The following is a 23,777-nucleotide window of genomic DNA, read 5'->3' as shown; positions in this document are numbered from 1 at the left end:
TTTTTTCATCAACTATTTTTTTATCTGCTTGGAGAGCGCAGGCAAGGAATTGGTGCATTCGACTAGGAACTGGGACCTGGCAATCTCTGCTTAACGTGACCCGTGGGGCATCCCTTGGAGTCTCTGCGGGACAAGAGACTTGTGCTGGTGACCTCTGGTTTGTGCACGTGTTGATCTGGAAGCGAACCAGCGCGAGCTGAGGGCACAGACTCACCTCCTTCCCCCAGCAGTGAAGTTAAGGATGCTTGGGGAGGCTTTTGCATCAGCGTGGTTGCAAGCAGTGAGAGCTGCCAAGCTGCTCTTTGCTTTTGTGCTGGAGTTTGGGCTCCCAAGAGCCAGGACAATGCATTGGGCATGGTGGACCAAGCCCCCCATGGCCTTGGGGTCTGGGGAAAGAGGGAATTCAGGGGTTGCTTTCCAACTCGACTTGACTTCTGTCTCACAGAAGAGACAAAAGCTGCTTTTCGCCAAATAGCCTGAAGTGCTTTGCTGAAATAATTTCTGTTATCTTTTATCTGCCTCAAAGGAACACTTAAAAAATTATCGTGCCCATAGCGGGTAACCTGATGAGCCTAATTTGGTGCTATGAAAACACAGCCACTCGCTGCTTCTCGTTCCGTGTTCTGGCTAATTAGAAACACCTCCCCTGCTAGCTTTTGCCCGCTGCGCAGCGTTGCGTGTGTTCAAACACCCCATCAAGAGCAAGAGGTGTCTGCAAGTGTGTGTCTTGGCTAATACGTTTGTGGAGGTAGGAGCTGACGTTGCTAATAGCCAGCCCTACAGAAAATAGGATGTGGCATCTCCAGCTGGAAGGGGGAGCGTGCATCTCGCTGCTTCCCCAGCCCCAGGCAGCAGCGTGCAGGGGGAGCGTTGCTGTTTGCTCGTCTCTTTTGCCTCGAGCTTTTGTTTATTTCAGTAACCTGTTTGCAGGCAATGTTGGAAGGCTCTGGGGGGAAAGGAAAAAGTACTTCTAGGGCTGGGGAGTCGCTTTCTGCAGCTGGTTGGAGATTGTGGTGGTTGAGGAGGATACAAGAGGGATGGTACTGCAGGGCTTGGCCTGGATGAGCACAACTCAGGGTCGCTGCCACTTCACGACGATGCCCAGAGGGTGCAAGGGGATGGCATCCCATCCCCAGGGCCCTCAGAGCACCGAGGAACGTTTGGTCCCCCATCAAACAGGTTGTTTCCCGTGGCCACTTGCAGGTGCCCTCAATACACCTCATGTCAGCACCTTTACTACAAATGCCAGCAGTGGGGGAAGGAAGGGGATGGGAGCTCAGAGGAATCTGGCTGAGGTTTTCACTGAGGCAACGAATAAACTGGCGGCTGTTGCTGGTCTCGTCTCCAAATTGTTGGTACCTGGAGCAGGGCCAGCTTCTCCTTTCTCTGGGAGACACCTACTGCTTCTTCATGGAAATCTCTGGTGGGACCTGGGGAGCAACACGGCCTTGTGCTCGCAGAAAGTGGTGGCACATTGCAAAGGTTAATTGCATTTGGCTGGGGTGCCGCCGCAAAGCAGCGTTTAGGGATGAAAAATTACTGCAAAATTGAATCCCTGGCATTGCAATAGCCTCTGCCCCAGGTGTGCAACGCTCCCGCCCCCTCTCTCTCCGTAGGGGGAAGCGGGCACATGGTGTAGGTGCCTGGGTAGCAGTTTACAGCAATATTCTCATCTGTGTTCACACCCAGGCTCTCCCACGGGTGAGCATTCGCACGCCGACGAGCCTCAGAATATTACCGGTTGCGCCTCTGATGGCTGAGAGCATGCTGCAGGTTTTTGCTTAAACAAAATGCGATGTGTTGAGAAGCTGCACGCATTTCTTAAGGAAAATGAGATGTTAGCAGGAAGTCTGAAGCCAAACAGAAGGCTCTATTGACCGTCGGATGCTGTTGTTTGAAAGGCTGCTGCAGGTGGCTGTTCGAGCGGAGTGCGACACGTAGGGTTGGTCTCTGTGTGTTGTTGTTTTTTTTTTTTTTTTAGACAGTTAAGAAACCAATAAAGTTAAATTGGTCGAACTGTCTAATGTGATTACAGCGAGATGGGGATAAATGTGGTTTCATTAGATCTTGTTTTGAAGTAGGAGACTGTCATTTTGTGATGGAAAGCCGAGATGACAGGGAGTATTGGTATTTGAAGTGCCTTTTTTAAGAATGACCTGCTCTGCCTTTTTGACATCAAACATATGCATGCAGAAAGAGAGCACTAGTTTTTGTTTTTTTTTTTTTTTTCTGGTGCAGCAGAAAATGGAAAGTTCCATTTTTAGTCTTAATTTTCTATCAAAGCATTTCATGAGGGAGGGGAGAAAACCTTGGGATAAAAATGCCTCAGTGTGTTTTTGGCGGGGCTGGCGCACGAACCCTGGACCGAAACCAGAGCGGAGCTGGCGTGGTGGAAGCTGCTCAGTTGGTGGTAGGACAAGATGCTCTTAGATCTTTTCTCCCTCTCCTTGAGGTTTCGGGGAGATGGAGACTACATCTGGGTATAACACAGTCCTTGACCCACCTGGAGCAAGGAGTCTGAGCTGTGAGACTCCTGTAGTGTGAGCAGTCTCCTTACCCTCAGCACCTGATAGAGACCCCGAAGTTGCCCCGTTGGTGCCTTGCCTGGTGGTGGGAGAGGGCTCAGAGGTGATGCTCAGCTCCAGGCAGGTTTCATTGCCCCCTGCCTTGAATTTCGCTGTTGGTTATGAACTGGTGCAAAGGGACAACCCCGAGACTGCAATTAGGAGCTCTCTAGCCTTAAAAACCCCTTTGTACTGTGATTTTTTCGCAAGTAGCTACAAAGTAGATTGGTGTTTGTGCCCCCTGTTGTCTCCGTGAGGCCAGCTCTGGCTGGAGCCACGCGCAGATCGATCTTTCCTGGTGGCTGGGAAGGGAGAGAGATGCAACAGCTGGTGCCCCCTGAGCAGGAGGGGAAATCTGGGATGCCGTGGGTAGAAAAGCACCGAGGAGGGCAGGACAGAAAAGGGATGGCCTGGATCCTGTTATAGAAAGCATGATATGCCATTAAATGACTAATGCTGATGGAAAATGTAGCAAATGACTAATGTTGCAGGCAGAGTAATTGTTTGGAGGACTGGCATTTCTAGTATGGAAAGATTTAGAGTGAGCTTTCAGTAAATAAAGGAGAAATTGGTACTGAAGTTCAGGGCCAAGATTTGGCAGCTGAGATTGGAAAAGGGGGAGCTTGCTTTATACGTTTTAAGGAAGGGAAATAATTCTTCTGGCTGTTTTACTTAATTGAATAGCATCAAGAAGGGCTGGACCAAAAATCTCTGTTCAATAGAACAAAGAGCACAGGCGTCACCTCACCTAGGCTGCTCGTGGCAAAAAGCCCTGGCCATTAACCCGTGCCCTGCAGTGCTAACGGGGACTTTCTGCATCCCTATAGAAGTGATTCCAGGTAAATATGTTTTGACTCTCATTTTTTGAGCTGGTACAAGCATTAATTAATTTGGTCCGTGGGCGATCTGTGGTGTAAGTGCTGGAGCAAGACTGCTCGTGCAAGGGTTTCTGGAGCTCGCCGTGTGCGTGGTGGAGCAGGGGCAGCCTTTCTGAGCTGTGGATGTTCTCCAGAGAGCTGGGATTAGTTCATTTCCTTCACTCGGGCTGGGGAGCTGTGGCAAATGGGAAAGCCTTTGTGATGGACTGGCTTTGTTTCAGTCCATAATTGGGATTTGAGGCTGTCTAGGAGAGCGTGTTTGTGTAAACTAATGATCCCATCTTGTTCCCTTATCCATCGTGATCTCTCTTCTTCACCATTACCTTTTCCACTGGGCTAAATCAAAGTGCAAAGCTCTGGTTATCCAAGTTAATGACCTCAGGATACTTAAGACTGGCACAAATTGGGTGCCATCAAACAGCAGCTTTTGACCCTTGTTCCCCAAGGCTTTTACCCACAGCGTGACTCAGGACATCCGTGGGTGGGCGCAGGGAAGGGGTTCGTTAGCAGGGGCGCACCAAAGGCTCTGATAAGCTGCCATTTGGGGCTTTTGTAAGGTCTGTGGAAGGTTTGTGGCTTCCAGGGGGGCAGTCTCAGCCTTTTCTTCCTCATTTCTCCCCAGACTGCTGTGGTGAGAGCAGCTGAATACTGAGCACAGTGCTCTGGACCTGGAGCCTTGTGTTCAGCTCCCTGCTGCCTCCAGCTTCGGTCAGTATGGGGCCGGGAATGGGGCTGTTTGCAAAGCCCAGAGTGACACCAGGAGCTCAGGGGGTGCCCAGTTTTACAACAGACAGCAGGAAGAGAAGGGAAAGAGCTGATTCTTTCCCATCCCAGACACAGTCTGGTCGGTGGTGGTGCTGGCAGGGAGCCCATGCCCCTCGGTCGTGGGAGCCCGCGAGCGCCGCGCCGAGCCGCGGGCTGCTGCCGCTCTGATTAATGCTGCAGCAGGGCTTGTTATGCTGGAGAGGAGCCTTTACTCCAGAGACATTAAATATTAATGGCAGCAATAGAGACACAGATAAACAAGAGCAAGTTATAAACTGTTCATTTTGAGGGCACCGGTGTTAACTCTGGCAAACTCGTGTTACAGACAGCTCAGGAACACGGGCCAAAGACCAGTGCTGCTGTTAAATCCCTGCATTTCCACCTTTCCTTAGAGTTCCCGAGTGTTTACCCAGCTGTGCCCTGCAGCAAAACCTTGCCACCCACCATCAGGTCCTGGGTGCAGAGGGACAAGGTCTTCAGCCTGACACCAGTGCTCTTGCTTGGTCTGAGCCTCCCCAGCAGCTGACATCTGTGCCGGGTTTTCTCCTTCTGCTTCAGTGCCTCTGGTCTGCCCGGGAGTTTGTTCTGCAAGTTGCTGGGCTTGGCAGGTAGCTGAAGGCTTGCCTTCAGAAATCAGCCTCTGGTCTCGTGTCTCGTCAGGTAGCAGGTTGCACATGTGCAAAACTTACCGCTTAGTGGTGGAAGCTTCTAAGGCCGCTGCATTAACATCAGCCGTGTGGGTGGGACGCACCTCCAGGAGCTGGGCATGGAAGAAAAATGCTGAATATTTCCAGTGCAAACTCTACCAGCAGCAAGCGTGTGTTTACCGTTCAGATTAACCGGCTGTGAGATGAGAAATGAATGTAAACCCGTATTTAGTAATGCAAAGTGCTGCTGACTGAACTCAAACCGCAGTCGTTTATAACATCACGGCAACATTTCCACTGTGATAAGCGATGGATCCTTCCTCCCAAGGGGTGGGATAGGAAAGGCTGCCTCTTGGTGGTGTCTCACACCAGGAACAGCTGCATTTTGGTGTCTTGTCTGGTTTTGGTTGCATTTTTTGGCTGCAACCCATTGCTCAGGGTTGGATAGGGAGGTGAGAGGGGTGTGAGCCTTTGGGCCAGGCTGCAAAGTGCTCGAGGTGCCTCCTCGAACGAGCAGCCTAAAAACCACTTCTTGCTGAAGAACTCGGGCTGGAAGGAGCCAGGAGGGGCTGGAGGTTCCTGCTCCTCCCGCAGGGTGAGATGATGAAGCTCTAATTGCGGGCAGCCACCAGGCCACAGCCGCGAACATCTCGCTAGGTGACCGGGGGAACGCCAGTGAAGCAGAACCGTGGAACTGGCCGGCTGCTGGCACGCAGAGCAAAAGCCATCATAATTAATATAAGAGAAAACAAACCCCAACCAAGGGCTGCAGAGGGAAAAGAGCAATAAAACGAGCTCTGCCCTGCCATCCACGGGCTGACCAGGGGGGTTTAAAATCCCCTCTCAATAATGCATTCAGCAGCAAGGCAAACCAGGCGGGGAACCCAAAGGTTTAATATTAGGAAGAAAAAAAAATCAGGCAAATAAGACTTTGTTTAAAAATTTGCTCCATCTGTGAGAAAATTATATTCAGTTTCTTTTTTTAATGCCCGTGGGACAAATGCCTAATTTAATCTCTGAATTTTCGCCTGGCCGTACTCGGTGCGTTGCGGTGCTATTTGTGCAGACCTTTTCAAGCATTCATAGATGGTGGAGAGAAGGTGGTTTTTTGGTTCAGGATCTAACCAGTCCTTACATATACAGTACTTTCTTCTCTCAACTGGATGTCAGCACGTGCCAAAGCCTTGGCAAAGCTTCTACACCATTCTTGAGAATAATTTAATGGTACTTGTTACCTGCCGGGGCAGCCCGTACAGCGTGTAACTATAAGCACACTGCTAATCAAACCATGCTTATAAGCAACCTGCAGAACTCTGTTGTAATAGATTATCTGTCTTCAAAGCATATATCTATCTTTTATTGACTTTCGTGTTTACAGAGAACATGAAGGATACATTCCAGCCCTTTTTACACATGCTTAATAATCCATATTGATGAATCTTGCCCTAGGTGTCCAACGTTTTTATAAAAGCTTCAGTAATTAGCTCAGTAAAGCAACACTTCATCTTCTGTTTGATGGAGCTGGTAGCTGCTATGAAACAGAGCCAGTGCGTGCGCTCGGTCCTTGCTGAGGACGGCTTTGGGCGTTGGGGCGAGCTGTCAGAGCTCGGTGCTCTCTGTCCTTTGGTGTTCTCAGACCAGGACTCGGCTCCTTGCCGCGAGGTCTGTCCATATGCTGTCAGATGTTGGGTTTCCTGCACGTGCCATGCGATGGAGACCCAAGTCTGGCTCTCTGCCATCCATCCGTGTGTCCTACCCGAGCTGTTCTTCCCTTGCTCTCGACCCTGGCAGCTTCCCCCATGTACCTGCGTGTGCCGCTGCGGCTCGCGGAGCCCTGCCTCACTGCCAACGGAGAGAAGGGTGTTTTAGGGGATTGGATGGCGTACTTAGAAATTGGCCCTCGTCACTTATATTTATGTTATTAATTCACTCCCCTGCGATAATTGGCTATTGTACAAGGCCCCCGTCATCCTCGCTGGTTAGAGCACTTTAACGCAGTTTGTCTCGGCGTGATTTATAGCCCTGGTGCTCTAAGGGTAATTGAGGCTGCTGCTGCAGCAGCTTCTTGAGGAAACTCTGAAGGATATTTCGGAGGGTCAGGGGGAACGAAGGGTACACACAGGCTGCAGTTAGACATCTGACTCGTTTTCCCTTGCTACCTGCGAAGCCGGCAGAAACATCTGGAGGTCGCTTGTGCAGAAACACCTGCCTCAGCCCCAGAGAGACACATAACCACCTCCTCCTGCACAATATAAAGCTTACTGACTCTTCTCGAATGAGACAGCTTAAAAGGGTGAGAAAAATATGGAGTGAAGTGTTTGGCTAATGCTTGCTTTCAATGCACCAAGACCTGTTATCATTATTCCTTCCAGGATGGCTTCTGGTGGCATGGCTGGGAGATGGATGGAGCTATTGCAAACACTGCGATGGGAGCCGAGCAGCGTGCAGGCAGGGGAAGAGGGCTGTGAATCTCCTGGAAGTGTGTTTCAGCCAAGATCCTACATAGGCAACAGATGCTGTGCTGGTTTAACTGTTGATTTTTATAAATCCATTTCACCCTTGCTTGGATCCGTGGGTAAATCGCTGTTCTTTACGGCCGCAGCGGTCGCACACGGCTAGCCCCACTTACTGCTAGGGGCTGCGCACATCCAGGCAGGGAGGGAGACAGAAGACCTTAACGCCGAGCTGTGAGCCTCAAAATAAGCCAGCCCCTTAAAATCAGGCACCGTAGATCATTCCCTGTAGCTCGTGGCTTCTGTGTTTGGCTCCAGCCACCACAGGCGAGGTGCGCGCACAGCCCACGGAGCTGGAGAAGTCACTGACATTTCCAGGCTCTCCGGTGTCACCTCTCTGTGTACCCAGCATTAGCTGGCTGAAGTTATTTGTGCCTGACTTTACCTGGGAGCTTATTCTGCCCGACCTTTCCTTTTGGAGCTCGGCTGGCGCTGCCCACCCGAGCAGGGGGACCTGCGACCCGAGGAGCTGCCGGGGCTCTGCTGCAGCTCAGGGTTCCTGTTCCAGGGGGGCTCAGAGGGCTCAAGTGAAGAAAAAGGAGCCCAGAATGCAAATTCATAAGCTGAGGAAATTGATGAAAAAATTAGAGCCAAGAGAGCAGAAACTCTGGGCATTTTGTGATCAATCCGCATGTAATGGAGGCAGAAGAACGAGGAGAAAGCTGAGCTGGAAAACCTCCCTTCTCCTCCTCCTCCCCTGTCAGGGATCAAACCCAGGACTACTCCATCAGCCCATAAAGCAGGCTTTTTAAAAATCATTGTGTGAATGTCGTACACCCGCAGTAAACACAAGACAGTTAACGATAGCCATGCCTGGAGCCTGAGTTATCGTAATACCATTTGTCTCGGTTATTGCAAAATATAACCTGGTGCAGAGCTTCGCTGAAGGGATCGTAAAGTTGGCGTGAAAGGGCTGGAAACAAAACAGAAAAGAGTTTTATAAAAAAAATAACTAAATCAGCCTCGGCTGGGGAGGAGGGCACGCTGGAGGGACGCTGCAGTTGTCAGGTCTGCGGCAATCCTGCCAATTTGCTCCTTCTCCGTGCTGCCGAAACAACCTGCCTCGGCCCCGGGAGGGCACGGTGCCCTCCGCCTTCCCAGGCTGAGCTGGATCCCTGCAGGCTTTGAGCCATTTTGTGAGCAGAAGTGCTCAGTGCTTAAATTTTTGAGCCATTTGTGAGCAGAAGTGCCCAGGCAGGTGATGCACGAGCAGCATCTTGCTTGCAAAGCATAGGGGAAAGGGCAGGCTCTGCCCTTGCAGCGGCTGGGACGAGTCCTCCTGCTCATCCTGCGCCATGTGGATGTGTCCCAAAAGCAAGTCACCGTTACCCTGGGCCACCACTGAGTGCTCACATGGTGCTGAGAGCGGGCTGGGGATGAGCAAGGAGTGGTTGGAGCAGCACAAAGCCTTGTGCCCTACCTCTAGTACCGACCGATGGACCTGGCCCATGTCCTCCATGCGCCCTGCGAGCTGCCCGTGAGCCTCTGTGATTTTTTTTTTTTATGATGTTATTTATTAAATTCATCTTTACCCAACTCCAAAGCAAATGTTGAACTCTTGACTCCCACGCTTTAGGGCGGACCTGTCGGTGACAGGGCTGTTTTAAAGAGGAAATAATTTCCCACTTGGAGCGTTCTCTCTGAAGGTGGTGAGCAGAAAGTTCCTGCCCAGGAATAGCCCCCAAATGAAATCTGTCTCATGGAGAACCAGGAGGTCTCCTCTCATCCCCCCAAATTTATTTATAGTTAATAAGACTGCTTGTTCCCTGGATCTACTCCAGGCTGAAACCAGGCTATAGATTTTGCAGTACTTTGCAACGGGAAGCCCCAAATTAAATGAAACACATTTATTTCGAGTATCTGTCTAGGCAGATTATCTGGTAGCAAAGACGAAAGAGGAGATGTCAGGTATTTTTTCTTTTGTCTTTAAAAAAAAGTAATAAGAGATTTTAGGTGATGCTGTTCATGTGATAGCCGCAGACAGCTTTTTGTGTGATATATTGTGTAGATATTACTTTTTATTCAGCCTGACGTGTATAAGCCGTGTATTCAATCTTGGTTTTGTGAATCTTAGTTTTGTTTTTCCCTGCACTAGGTCTTCTGTCTGACACAGCAGAGGGTAAGGCACCGACTGGTGGTGCTGGCCTCTTGAAGAAAGCCTTTCCTTCCCCATCCTTCCAACCTCAAGTTGGGCTTTCCTCCGGCACCTTGTCCTCTGTGAGGTGGCTCAGCTCTCAGGGCTCCTTGGGAAAACCCCGACGTCCTTCGGGAAGGGGCAGCACCGTGCCTGGCTGGGAGGGCTGCAGGCGTGGGGATCTGGCCCAGTGCTGTCTGTAACCTGTAAGGAAAAGCGTTTTCCTTTTGCAACTGTTGGGCTAATTGTGTTTGTCAATTGTAGACTCGCTCCAGAAATCAGTAAACAAAGGGCCTTTGTTTGCCTGTACTCGATGAGCTGCATTCCTACAAAGCCTTCCCTTGTCCCTGCAGCAAATAGAGGTAATAACAAATCCATATTTCTGCTCGCCGTGTTTTCTATTATCGGGATGTCTTCAGTGAGATAAAACAGGGAGCAAGAAACCTAACTGCTCTCTTTTTCCTTCTACCTGGGCGTGTGTTCTCGTGTTTTTAATTAACCTTATCAACTCGGCACTGCGAGCACCGCTTCGCCAGGTCCGATGGCAGCTTGTGCAGGAGGCTGAGCCCCACCGGCTGTGCCTGGTGCAGATCTGGGGGGAGAAATTTTCCATCACCACCAGTCTCAGTGCAGACACTCAGTAGCTGTAACCTTAGAGGTATCAGAAACCACTTTGCTGTCCCTGCTGCCCTTCATCTCCCCCTCCCTGGGCTGTGACAGTGATTTCTTTTGTTTCTGCCATCCACACAGGTCTGTCTCGCAGATGCTCTCACCTGTCCCCCTGGGGAGTTCAAGCTGCACCGAGGCTTTGCAGGGCATGTGATTCTTCTTTTTTTTCTTTCTTTTTTTTTTGTGTGTGTGCTTTAAGCAAGCAATATATATTCAAGACTAAAATTAAAGATACGCAGGAAATGAAATTGCTAGCGTTGCTTCTGCTTGGCAGGGAAACCGTTTCCGTCCTGGCTAATGGAGGAAGGGTGCTGGTTGCTGGTCTCGGCTCCAGAAGCTCCGAGATGGGAGCAGAACAGCAGCAGGAGCCTCAGGCACAGGAGAGGAGGAGGAAGGACGGCTGACTGAGGCCAGGGATGCTTTTGAAGGTGCTTGTACATTGGCTGCATCCAGGCTCCGCTCCATCCCCTGGGTTTCCCTGTCGTCTGGCTCAGCTGGACGCGTGCCCAGCCCTGGATGGGGATTGTCACCAGGAGAAGTACTGGGAAAAGAGGCAGAGCGCCGTGGCTCTGGGAAATCTGTGCCAGAGCCGTGCACATCTCTGGCGTCGTCTCCCCGGGCGCGCAGAAGGAAGAACATCAGGTTAAATAAGCTTTTTTGGAAAGGAAAAACCAAAGAGCGAACGAGCTTGGAAACTTAAAGCCAGGGGTTCAACTTTCTCTTGCTGTTGGTTAATTTAATGTGAAATGTGCAGAGCAGGGATGGGAGAAGTTGTGGAGAGGTTTCAGGATTGTCTCTAAACAAAGCCCGGTGCAGTAGCCCGAGGGCTACACGGGGCTGAGCTCAGTGAGGTCTCTGTAAGAGCCGAAACCTGGCAGCTTTCTGGCCAGCTGCTGAAAGCACCTCGGGCTGCAGATGCTGGATGAGGAAGGAAAAGCAAGGAAGGACCCAAAATACCTGCTGGTTGCAGCCGGGGGGCTGTTTTGGAGCCTGCCTCTGCTCGTTTCCCAAAATGCCATCCCTGGGTGCCCGCAGACATCCCGACCTCCTGGGGTTCGGTACAGCCTTGGCAGTCCTGGGGGCGTCGCTTGGTTGGTGCAAACCAGCAGACGGTGCTGGGAAGTGTACAGGAGCTTCTTGATGTTTTTTCTTGAAAACTATGTTAATGCAACAGTTCTAAAGAAGATAAAGAAATGGGGCTGGAGGTGAGGAGAGGCACGCATATGATTTCCAGTTGCTGCTCTCGTAGCTTTCTCAATTTGAATGTTTCCCCTCTGATGTCTGAAACGTGAGCCTGAATCCAGGCTTTCTCCGCTCCCTCTCTGTTGACCTCGTCAGAAACACTAAATGCAAGCAAAGAAAAAAAAAAAAAAAAGGAACAATAAATTGTTTCATGTAACTCCAGACAGGAAAGCCCTGCACTTTCCCTCCCGGGCAGCCCTTCCATCTGTTACCTCACTGTGCTGGCTCCGGGTTACCTCAGTAAGAAAACTTAATTGAAGCAGTGTCGTGTCAGGAGAGAATGATGCTTCCATTTTCCCAGGCTCACTTCTGTAACCTGTTTTGCTCTTAGCAGAATTACGCCGGGCTTCTCATCTTGTCAGACTTCTCCCATCTTCTTTCCAATAATGAGCTCCTTTATAATACGTTTTATTCTCGCACGGGCAAAAGTGTTTGGTGCTGTTGCTTCCTTTGTTTTAATAGCTGCGTTGCAGTAGGCGAGGAACCGTGTGTGTTTAATACGTAGGTGCATAATGAGCGCTGCTGCTGACAGGTTGGACTCGACTGAGTGTGCGAGAACAGAAGGATTATCCTCCTGCTCGTTCAGACAGGGAGATGACATAAGGAAACTAATAGGAGGTTTTTAAAGGTAGTTAGAGGCTTCACTGGCTCTGAGCATCCCCTTCCTGTCATTACGATGTGAGGTAGGGAGCTGATGTGCTTTCAAAAGTTATGGCTGAGCCCGTCCTGTGCACGTTCTGCTCGCTTTATGGCTGGGGCTGGACCTCAGTCATTTTTTTTAAGCACCTTTGTAGCGCGGGAAGCACAGCGAGCTAATTTGGCTGCCCCAGGGGCGCTGATGTGCTCGCTGCCTTTTCAGGTGCTGCATCGCTTTGGATAGCTAGAGAAGAGCGATACAGACGTGGAGCACAGAGCTTGGTGTCTGTTTCCTGCCTCTTGCCTTTAAAAACCACTGTCCCAGACAGCGTTTTGTGCAGGTGGGTTTCCCTCCCTGCACCCCTCTGAAGGAGAGCACGCGTGAGGAACAGATCAGAGGTGGTGGTGACGTGAGGATGAAACCCACCAAACTCCTCTGTGCTTCCAGGCTCATGATGAAGAGCAGAAAATTGGAAGGTTTGGGGCTCTGGCTTTGGCCAGGGCTCTCTCAATGCTTCGCCCATCACGTCCTGAGAGCCCTGTGGCACCCTTCACAGCTGGAGCACAGCGAGGGCTTGGAGCCCTTCGCACCACACAGCCCGATCCAGCGCCTCCCTGGGGCACCCTTCTGTGCCGAGAGGCTTCTTGAACTGCTTTCCCATGAAAAGTCCTTGCACGTCCCTCTCCTCCCTTTTCAGAGTCAATATTAGGAAGTGGCAGTGAACGGGGGAGCTGTGTTTATCCCGCCGATGCCAGGCAGACAATGAACCTCGTCTCGCCCAGATGGCACAGGCTCTCCTCCAAACAGGCAAACGGGGCCGGCGCCTTTGAAACGGGCCCAAACGCGCGCAGTTACGGTGATGGGATGGCAATTACAGCGCCTCCAGTGACCATCTGGACACACAGACTGATTTTCTACTTGGATAGTAAAGCCTCTCCTATGTCTCCAATATTAGCCGTGTATGGGGATGCTAATTGATTTAATTGAAGCTCTGAATGTTGAGCCGTGGGTCTTGCCAACCTTTTTAGGCTAGGTACGTGGTGGTTTTTAATATCTGGGGTGAGAAAGGCGGGGTGGGCACGCTTAATTTCCAGCTGGGTGCAGGAGGAAGGGATGTTCGAGGACCTCAGGTCTGAGACATGCTCCAGAGGAGAGGGGAGGTGAGGCTGCTGCCTCCAAGCTCCTGCAAGCAAAGGGACGGGATTTTACTGCTCCTGGTAGCACTGGAGTCCCATTAGCCTGATGGTTGGTTGGTTTTAAACTAAAGTCATCATTTCGTGTTTTATTCATATTTACACATACACATATGTATTAGATTTTGGTTATATAACAAATGAAGTTATGGCCAGGTGATTTACATCTGCTGTACTGTAGCAGCGTCTCGTAGCTCTTAACAGGAGCCACGTACCAGCTCCTGCACAAATACCGACACACAAAACAAAACAGGCATTTAAGAGATGTAACAAGAGCTCTCTGTGAAAAAAAACTATTTACTGGGCTTGTTTCCATGAGAAATTTCAATGTCTTTCGTGGTCTGAAACAAAATAGTTTGGGCCTAAAAGACATTGTCAGGGGTTTTCATGCCAACAAAAGATTACTGGGGTCTGTCTCAGTGTTTTTATTCCTTATATGACCTTCTTCTAGTAAAAAATAAATGAATAAAACAAAGAGGAAACAGCCTTGTGGTAAAGTTACCCACCTAAAGAAACAGCAAAAAAGAGATCTCATGCCTAAGTGACATAGATGGGACTGGTTTTATTGGAAACTATTCCCGGAGGAGCGCGGGTTATTGCTTAGCACGGGTGATGTTAACGCGCTGCTCGTTAACATGCTTCATGGGGTTAAGGATGTGCAGGGGTGATGAGTGTTCCCCAGGGTAAGTGGGGTCTTTGGCACTTCACCTCCTCCCCTGTCGCTTTCTGCCACTCGTCTTGAGGGAAATGTTTGGGAAATTTTATTTTCCCTGTGTTTTCTCCTGTTTAAAGTAGAAGAGCTGTAGTGGCATATGGCCTCTATTTCCTGTCCGTTTTGCTCTATCCAGACTCCTCATTAACTGCTCAATCGGGAACGCAAGAAAGCAGGCCAGGCATTTTTTGGGAGAGGCATGTTGAGTTTGGAAGGAGCAAAGCAGCTCAGAGGAGCTGCAAACAGCAAAACTTGGCCCAAAATCTTAAAAGTGCCGCGTAGGAACTGAAGGATGGAGCACGTCTTGCTGATGAGGTTTGGTGTGAGCAGGTCCACGAGGGCTGCAGGTAGGCACTGCAGCATCAGCTGTCCTTGGGAAGAGATGGGGGTATGGCAGCAGCTGATCAGAAGCAGGACAACTGCTTAAATGGCAAATAATGACCATCCACAGTGCTTCACAGGAGCCAAGGATCAACCCTCTGCACAACTTACTCCGTTAAGCCCTATCTGAAGGGTTACAGCAGCACATAGATGCCTTGTTGACCTCTCCACGTGGAGGTTAATCCAGCATGAAGCTACCAGGCCCGGTGGGACGCCCCGCTGCTTCCACACCTAACAACCCTGCAGGCTGCTGAAAAGACCAGTAGATACCTAATCGATGTATCTTAGAGCTCAACGGGCTTGTAGGGTCAGAGAGCAGTCAGATGTTCCCCAGCATGCAAAATGTCCTCTGTCACCACGGGAAGATGCTGCGAGGCTCCCTGGGGAGGTGGTTTGGAGAGGGTTGGCAACCTGCCCCATGCTGGGGCTTGCTCGTGTTTCTCCAGGGGGGAGGCTCCTGCCAACTGTCTCGCACAGGAGGCTTCAGAAATCATCTTCCCTGGTGCTGGTGCACATGTTAATTGGACTTGACAGATGCTAATGAAGACGAGGCTGTAGCTGAGAAAGGGTAGAAGGAATGTCATAACTCTTAGGAGCAGAACAAAGAAGTCCAAACGTCCTGAAGTTACACAAGTAACTTCAATGCTGTGCCCCAGGGCAGGGCTGCTCCAGGGATGCAGATTTTGGGATGGGGAAGATGCACGTTCAATTCCCTCTTCCAGATGACAGGCAGGTCCTTTTACACCCTTGGGGCTTTATAATTGCACGAGCTCAATTTTAATAAAACCCCCTGCAGAAATTAGATCTTTGGTTGGGATTTCACCCCCTTGGGGCAGGATTGGTGTGGAAATGCCGCCGCCAAATTGAGCTGCAGCCGTTTTCTGCCTCTGCTCCCCACGAAATGGGGCTGGTAGCACGTCTCCCTCCCTGCTGAGAAGTGGCGCAGGGGTTCTTGCCTCGAGTGCTGTGGGCAGGTGGGTAGGTGCACACTCAGTTGACCTGTGACTGTGTAATGAAATGAACAGCCTTGTTTATCGGCATCAAATCAGCTGAAAGTGGCATCTGGCAATTGCATTTGTAGCATGCTCAGAAGAGGATGCTGCGTGCCAGAGGCAGCGTTTCCCTGCGCTAAGAGCCTGCACAAGGACCCAGCGCCGCGGAGGTGACTGGCACCCTTGGATTAGTGCAGAATAACCTCTTAGCAAAGTCATCCCGCACGGCTCCGGGGAGGACAGAGATCCTCCCATCACGGCTCCTTCAGACGTGTATTTCCTGATTGTGGGCTCTCATATTTTTTCTTGTAATTACCAGCAAACCGCCTGAAAAAGAGCCGAAATGCTTCTCCCTGCCTGGCAGGAGCACACCACCCACTGATGAGTCAGGGGAGGAAGAGCTCCCACCGCACGGTGGAGGATACTGGGGGAAAGGGATGGGAGAAAAGAGGGAAGAATAGCTGCCAGAGAGTTGTGGAATAAATGACATTTGTTTAAAGACACATTAGAAGATTAATGACGGGAGTTAAAGTATGAAAGCAACAGGGCCTAAGTGAGGTATTAATGGAACCCATTTTCTTTGCCATCTCCTGCAGGAACTCTTTGGAAGTACAGAGGGGAAAAATCACTTTACTGTAATAACTGTTATTTATATAAGAGAACAACACTGGATGGATCAAAATGCGAGGTTTCAAGGTAATAACTGGACCCTCACAATCATTGTTACCCATTTAAAAGGCAATTTCTGGGATAGTGAATAGATGGAGGGAACAGCTCCAATCCTGTGACTGATAGTAAACGAGGTTTATTTTATTATTATTGTTATTAGCCAGTTCCCAATCTGCTAAGATTATGTTAAGAAAGAGGGAAAAGCCTGGGAGAGCTGAAGGGGCTGATAATCATCCTTGCAGAATTTGCTGGGACCACTTGATGGGCTCGGCGGTGACTTAGGGCCGCGTCTTGGCTCCCCCCAGAGTCAGTGCCAGACGTCCCATTGCAGCACCCTTGATTCACATCCCGTAAGGAGCAGCAAGCACGCAGAAGGCACGATCTGGTACTCCCCGCGAGCGGCCCCTTCTCTCCGCCTGTAATTCACTTGGGCAGGAGGTGACTGCGGCGAGGCCGCGGGCACGGCAGGAGTTACTGGTGCCAGCCGGGAGGAGGACGGTGCCCGTCCCCAGCCACCATCCATCCATCACCCGCCGATAGCTGCGTGCCCGTCATGTATCCGAGCCACGTGCACTCCCAGCACAGCATCTCCTTTGGCAGGAGCAGGCACGCAGGCTGAATTCAGCCCCTGCATTGCCACATCCGTCGGTGGCACAAGAGGGCATGAGCCCAGCCCTTTGCAGGCATCGGGATGGATTCATGAACAATTCATGAGAACAGGCCAGGGGAAGCAGGGAAGGCTGATAATAACGTTCTCCATGTGGTCAAAATATACCAGTAATTAGACCAGCTCGGGTTTTTAATGGCCATAGGGTTTGGGAGGGGCTGTGAGAGGTGAGCAGGAGCAAACCCCAGCCCCCAAGCTGGCTTTTCGCTCTAGGTTGCTCCCTTAAGCACTCGAGGTGTGAAAACCTCCCAGGCTCAAGGAGGAAACACTAAAAAGTTACAAAACAGGGAAAGGAAGGGTCATTCCTGTTTCCTATCGAGTCTCACGGAGGGAGATTTCACTAGGACCAAGGCTTTCCCCTTTAACTCTGTGTGCTCCTTGTCAGCTGGAGCGCGGAGCTGGATGTGATGCGGGTGGAAAGAGGGATGGCAAGGAGAGGTTGATGGGGATGGGAGGCCTGAGTGCTGGGTGTGAGGCGGCGGTTTGCTGTCCTGGAGGAGGCCCTGGGCACCTCTCACGTGGGCAGAGGACGGCAAGGCAGCGCTGTTTCTCCAGGCGAGTCCTGCTGGCTGGGATAATGAGAACAAATCGGATCAGCGAGGGCAGCGCACGCAGCTCTCTGTCTCAGAGATGTTCTCAGCATTGCATTAAGGTGCCTTTTTTACAGATTTTGAGATCCAGGGGGATCGTGGTGCCACCTGCGGCTAGCAGCTCTAGCTGTCCAAGTGACAGCAGCAAGAACAGCCCCCAGCAGAGAAATCCAGGCTGCCCGCGGTGGGAGCCCCCCACCCTGGTTTGTGCTCAGCCTTGACAGTATCGAGATGTCTGGCTAGATTCAGCTCCTCATTAAGGTGGTTGGACGTAGGAGGATTTAATGGTCTGAACCATGACTTTATTTAATTAATCAACATAAGTGTTGCGTATTTCTAACAGAAACCACAGCCTATGGATAACTCTGTTGTTTAATTAAGCTTATCACTGTGAACCCGATCCCGTTCCGTGCTGCATTAATGTAACTAATCCAGCATCCTCTTGAAGAAGCATCATAATAAACTGCAGGGGATGTAATTCACTCTGCTCAGCCTCTGCTTTACAAGACAAGTGTGGCTGGTGCTGGTGCGTCTCATTCGTGACCCAGCGTTGGTGCCAACTCCTCTCTGCTCCCGCGTGAGCGCATTGCTGCTTCCACCACCCCTCGTACCTGAGCTGCTGGAGTCTGTGGGATCTTTCCCTATGGGTTTCTTCCATCACGTTCACTAAGAGCTTTTGTGTCTGGTTCAATTTAGTCCGTGCCGCTGAGCTTTTTATTTATCCTTGCTTTTTATTTTCTTTCTTTCCACCCTTTCCAGTTTTACATATTTCAAACTTTTCTCTTCCACGTTGCACAGATGCAGGGGAATCCGTAATGAGCTCCCGAGCTGAAAGCAAAATCCATTTGCCTAAAAGTGGTTCTTTTCCTACAGAAACGTGGTACGAGAAACCTAGAGACACTGGGGGAAAAGTTTGAGTAATGTTTGAGGATATTGCGGTTACTTTCTGTTGTGCCAACGATTCTCCAGGCAGTGTTTGTCACCCCGCACAGGCACGCTCTCCAGAGGACAAAGACAAATTGCCTCAAGCAGGGATGTTATTGCGCATCACTTCAGGCACGAGAAACCCTTAGGTCTCTGTAGGTTCCTCGTCTTAAAAAGTAATCTAGCAACAAAGCGGAGCTGCTTTTTTTCCAAATGAGAGCACCCACATGAGAATGTAATGTACTGTAACTGATGCGCGTTACCTGCAGGTCTCAATTCATTTCAGCTTCCCTGCGTACCCACGTGTTTCTTGGCCTCTTTTGAAGGGGCACGGCAGTGTTTCTTTGCTTCGTGGAGGTACCCCGAGGAGAAATATTCAAGAAAGTTGTGTTAGAGATGGTAGTGTTTGCAGGAGGTGTCAGAAGGCTCTGTGCTGAAGGCGAAAGATGGGCTTCTGGAAACCTTGGTGGTGAGACTGTGCCTTTTCTGCTCTGAGTCTGAGTCTTGGTGTTGAGCACTGACGTGCTGCAGTCCTGCATTCAGCTGCAGTGTGGATTCAGCATTAGGGAAGTGGGCACAGGCACTGCCTGGGGGTTGGACAGGAGCCACTGTACACAAGCAAAGAAAGAAAAAGCCGTTTTCCATCAACACATCATCATTTTCGTATCAATCAGGTATACAAGCTGAGTGTAGATGAACCAGCATTTTGCTACTACAAGGGATGCAAAGGGAGGGAAAACCATGTCAGAACCCAGGGCAAAGAGAATTCCTGTCTTGTTCTCCCATCCAGAAGCTGAAAGTCAGGGGAAAAAATGCCGTGAGCAGAGCACGCCAGGGAGGAAAGGCAGGAAGACATTAAAGTAACCTATTAAATCGCTGAGGGCTGAGTGGCAAAAAATAAATAAATAGAGGCTGTGTAGATTGATGGAAATTGGATCTGAAGGGCTTCCACATCTGGTGTGGCAGCTCTTTAGCATCTCATTTCGGTGTGACTCAGCAGGAAAAGTTGTTTTTTTTCTGACAGTAAAACAAAGAGACGAAAACGATCCTGAAGGGCTCGGGTGTCATTGTTTGGTAATTGGATCAAGCTCTTCCATGTCGCTTCATACATCTGGGCCATCTGCAGCCGGGGCGAGGTTTCCAAGGTCACCTTTTCCCACCCTTGCCCATCTTTTGCTCAGCTTTTTTGCAGCCACCTCCTCCTCCCAGGCCACACTCTTCTCTTGCAGCTCTGTGCACCGACAGCTGGGCAGTGTGGGGACAAGGAGGTGCTGGCAGGTAGGACGTGGTGCTCCCCATAGGGCCAGGGCATGGAGCACTGACCCAAAAGGCCAACTTGTGCTCATTAGGGCCAAAGTGCAACCTGGTTTAGGGGCCATGAGTTGTCCTCTGTGCATCCCGACCCTCTCAGCTGCTGGTAAAAGCTCCATGTGTAGTTTGAGCCTTCCATCCGTCCATGCCCAGCCAAGTAGCACTGACCCAGGTGTTTATTTATCTTCGTACACGTATCTCTCAATGTGCTGCCTCTCCTGGAGCTTCCAGTCTCCCCAAAGCTCAACTAATGGCTCTTACTTGGCTTTTGCGATGCACCTGGGTGCCTGGGGGCTGAAGCAGAAACATCAAGTTTCAGTGGCACCAAATAAAAAGGCTGAGGTGCTAGAAAAGGGATTCTGAAGTCTTTTGGCATTTTACCTCTGATTGTTTGCCATGTGGTCTTACAAAACCTTGGGGAGACGCTTTATCTCATCGCGCCTCTGTTCTTCATCCATCACAAGCGACTGAAAACCATTCCACCTATCATTTGTCTGTCTCCTGTCTCTTAAGGCACTGTCATATTTGGGATCTGCATCCAGCATGGCAGGTCCTTGTCCTTGGGTATAGCTGGTAGAGATTTGTAATAATAGCAGGGGCTAATGATTTGTAACAGGAGCAGAAATGGTGCAAAAAAAAAATATGGTGTAAAAGCAGAACCCCAGATCTCTTAGTACAATTTTTTTTACCTCTTCTCACCTTGACTTTGGGGACACATCCAAGGCTATTTGCTGTCGCTGTGTATGCAATTAATCAGCTGGCTGGGGGGAGCCTGGAAGTGGGGCCTGGTACTTCTCCACTCCATCACTTGGTCTGAGCTGTGCCTCCTCTGCAGTGCGCTCGTGTTTGCCAACCTGGGAAAAATCAGCAAGCGGTGCCAAAACCCCAGCTAGCATCCTTGAAAGGAGGGAGGTGAAGAAAGAAGAGCAAATCCGCTCTTAAATGCAAAGCCACCAGGAAGGGCTAAGGGAAAAATGGTCACAAATGGCCTTTTCCAAACCCTGCTTACATAAATGTAACTCCACTGGCTCTAAATTCCTCTCATCCTGATGCGTGCTGGAGATTCAAGAAATGGCTCCACCTGCAAGAGGAGCAAAGTGCCCGTTTGGGCAGCGTTGCTCTCGTTACATCGTTGTCAATCCGTAAATCCCAGAGCGCTGCAGAGAGCCGCGTGCGCTGGAGCAGCCTTGGCTGCCACTGAAATACGGCCACCTCTGGGGACAGAGCCCCGGGCTGTTGTGATGATCTGTCTTGTAGGTACAGAACATGCTTTATTGTGTGTATGTGACCGGGAAAGCGTGCAGCATCGTCTGGGGCTCTGCAGCCACTTCCCAGCCTCCAGAGCCCCACGGCTGCATTGTGCATTGCCACCTCCCCGATCTCTGATTAGAGCTATAAATCCTGGTGGACTTTCCCCATTTGTTTGTTGGCGTTTATTTATTTTTTTTTAAGCTTAGAATTTTCTGCATTGTTTCTTCCTTCGTTATTGTTTTTTGTTTGTTTGTTTGCCTGGCAGTGGCACTTGGGGTTTGCGTGGTTATTTTTCTTGTATTTATGCTCTCTCCTGACTTAATTAAGATCTTGCTTCTTTACTGGGCTTGCCAAATTTGCTGGCCCCACCAGGTCTTCCCACTGCTCTCTTCCTAAAAACCACAGCTGCTGCTGGTCACCTGGGACCAAGAAAATGGGCAGAAAACCTTGCTCGTGAAACTCAACTTATCTTGACGTTACTGAAGCAAGAGACAGGCAGGAAAACCCTGTTCACAACTTCAGTGGATTTAGGCTGCTTTCCTAAGAAAACAAGATTTAGGCACTAATACCGACTGCGTGTGGATAGGGGTAAGTGTCCAGCCAGGAGCTGCAGTTCTGTGGCAAAATCGTCCCCTCAAGGGACCTCGTCCCCTCGAGGCCTCCAGCATCCCTTACTTCCAGAGCCCTGACTCTGTATCCCCTGCCTCAGCCTGACCCTGCACCTCAGGGAGGTTCAAGCAGCCATCTCTCCTTCTCCCTGCTTCTTCTCCTCGTTTTTGGGAAGCCCTTGGAGAGGTTTAGACGTTATTTGAATTTGCAGCTTGGGATTTATTGGTAGCTGTGGTCTGGGGCAGTGGAAACCCCCAGCACTTTGCTGGCTGGCTTTGGAGGAGCTGGGTTTGCTGTCCTGCTTCTGCACGAGAGGAGAGATCCAGGTCTGGACGTGGCATTTCCATGTCAGACCCCTTCCTCGTCCCTTTGTGCACCTCCGCTCCTGTCTCCCAGCTCAGGTGCTTTGCTGGCTGCCTCCTGGCAAGCTTTGTATTTGGAAAAAGCGGGTGATTGCGGTGGGAAGAGCAGGACCTTGTCTCCTGAGTGGGTTTTCCTCCTTGCACATGAGCAAAGGAGCGAGAGGATGAGACGAGACCTGTCTTGCAGATGCTTTTTCCTTGCCAGAGGACTCGGCAGAGCTTTTACCTGCCCACAGCAGCATGGCCAAGGGGTCCCCTCTCTGCAGAGAGAGCTCGAGGAGGGAAGCAGCATTGCCTGGCTCCCTGGAAACTCCCCCCTCCCAGAGACTGCCATTCTGCTTTTATGTACACAAAGCAATTATTAAAGAAGAGAAAAGGGAGGCTGCATTTCAAGCAGCAGAAACTAAAGCCCTGAGCTGTTTTTATCACGTCTCCCCTTCCCCGTCTCTCCTGAATTCGCTCTCTTTGGATAGCAGCAAGGAGAGGGAAGCTCCATTTAAATGCAGATTTCAAATGTTGGCCAAGAGCAATAAATAGCCCTGCGCTGCGCTGATCAGACAAACATTATCCAGTCTCTTTGTCTGTGAAGGAGCGAGTTTATGTTTTTAGATTTTCTTTTTCCTCGATGAGATCTTCTCTCCTCTCCGAGTGATAGCATATTGACAACTTTTTATTTTAATTTTAAGCAGCACTTCAGAGATTATAATGGCAACACAATCCCACCTGTTTCTCCACTGGAGCTATACTTGGCAGCCCCGTAATGAGGAAGTCTGCAAATTCCTGATCGTTTGCTGTATTGACAGCCTGAGGGGTGGATGCTGCATGCAGCAGAGGGAAGCCTGCAAAACGAGGCAGTCCTGCACCCATCTTTAGCCTGTTGTCCCCCTAAATGAGCCCGGAGCCTCTTGTTGGTTGAGCTAATTTGGTGTTAATGAAGTCAGGAGCAGGCGCAGGTGGGTCTGGGGTGGTGATGGTAGCAAAAGGGGTCGGGGAGCAGCAGGCAAAAGGGCAGGAGGAAGAAGAAGAGAAAGCTTGGAGCTGTGGGGATAATTTCTCATGGCCCAGGGCATCTCCTGGGGCTGGTGAGTCCCAGCAGGACACCTGAGGACATGTGAGCTTTGGAGGGTGTTATGGCTTTCTGCTGTGCATTGGTTCCTGGATTCGGGACCAGGATGGGCTCCTGGGGGAGGTGTTGGCTCTTCTAAGGGTTGAGGTCTGGTGGAGCTGAGGTGACAATTCTTGGCCGTTCATCCCGGGAGCACAGCGGGTGTGAGGACTGTGCTTACAGTATGAATTGGAAGAGGTCGGAGGTGGGATCTTACCCTGCCAGAGAAGAGACCAGAGAAATATTGTGGGGGGCTTTGCATCTTCCTAGCTCAGAGGGACAGTTATGGATGGTGAAATCCCATGTCTGCTCAGCCAGGCCTTGGCTAAACCTTCATCTCCAAGCCACCAGAGCAGAGATGTGTTTGCACACATTTGTGTTTCTGAGCTTGGCGTTACATCTCGGCGGCATGGAGAGCCTCTGAGGAAACCCAACAACGCTTAATAAAGTTAACGGGGAAGGTCAGCTGCACTCTGCTTGTCGTAGCAGTGTACAAACCTCCCTGTAGCATCTGCTCCCTGTTATTACTATAAAAATGTTGCTTCGTTAGATGGTGCTCGGGCCATGAATTAAGCAGGGATATGCAGTAAAACTGGAACCGTGCTGGGCTTGTCGGCGTGCGCGTGCCGTGAGCCTGGCGGCTGGCACCCTGGGGAGCTGCATGGCTTAGGGGAACGGGAAAATAAAGGTTTTCTGCTTTTTTTGGTGCTGCTTGAAACCCAGCTGAGGATAGAAATGGGGTGAATTTGGGTGTCTGTGAACTGGCTGGTGCATTTAATAGGGTGAGTTGCTGTATCCCAGCTGTTGAACCACGCATGCTGACAGCACCACCGGTCCCCCATCAGCTTTTTGGCCAAAGGCAGTGGGACTGAGTTGTTCAGGGCAATGAATGGCCGTCCTCCTCTTGGAGGAGATGATTCTTCAGGGCAAGAGGAGAAAAGCAGAGTTGGAGCACCTGCCTC

At 50.5% G+C, this 23,777-nt stretch overlaps 1 protein-coding gene across 2 annotated transcripts in view; it reads left to right on the top strand.

Moving 5' to 3' along the window:
• Nucleotides 1-23,777, top strand: part of GRIK4 (glutamate ionotropic receptor kainate type subunit 4) — a 159,212-nt gene that overhangs the window by 75,797 nt on the left and 59,638 nt on the right. The window contains exon 1 of one of the 2 annotated variants that reach the window (XM_068659239.1): nt 22,676-22,821. The exons of the other annotated variant lie outside the window; for it this stretch is intronic. The gene's annotated coding sequence lies outside the window, so the exon portion shown is untranslated. Of the gene's footprint in view, nt 1-22,675; nt 22,822-23,777 lie in introns of those variants that run through there. 2 annotated transcript variants of the gene reach the window in all.

Source organism: Anas acuta, chromosome 23 (assembly GCF_963932015.1).
Source record: "Anas acuta chromosome 23, bAnaAcu1.1, whole genome shotgun sequence".
In the NCBI taxonomy this organism is placed as follows: Eukaryota; Metazoa; Chordata; class Aves; order Anseriformes; family Anatidae; genus Anas; species Anas acuta.
The sequence above is the reverse complement of the archived record's forward strand: the minus strand, read 5'-3'. Positions and strand labels throughout refer to the sequence as shown.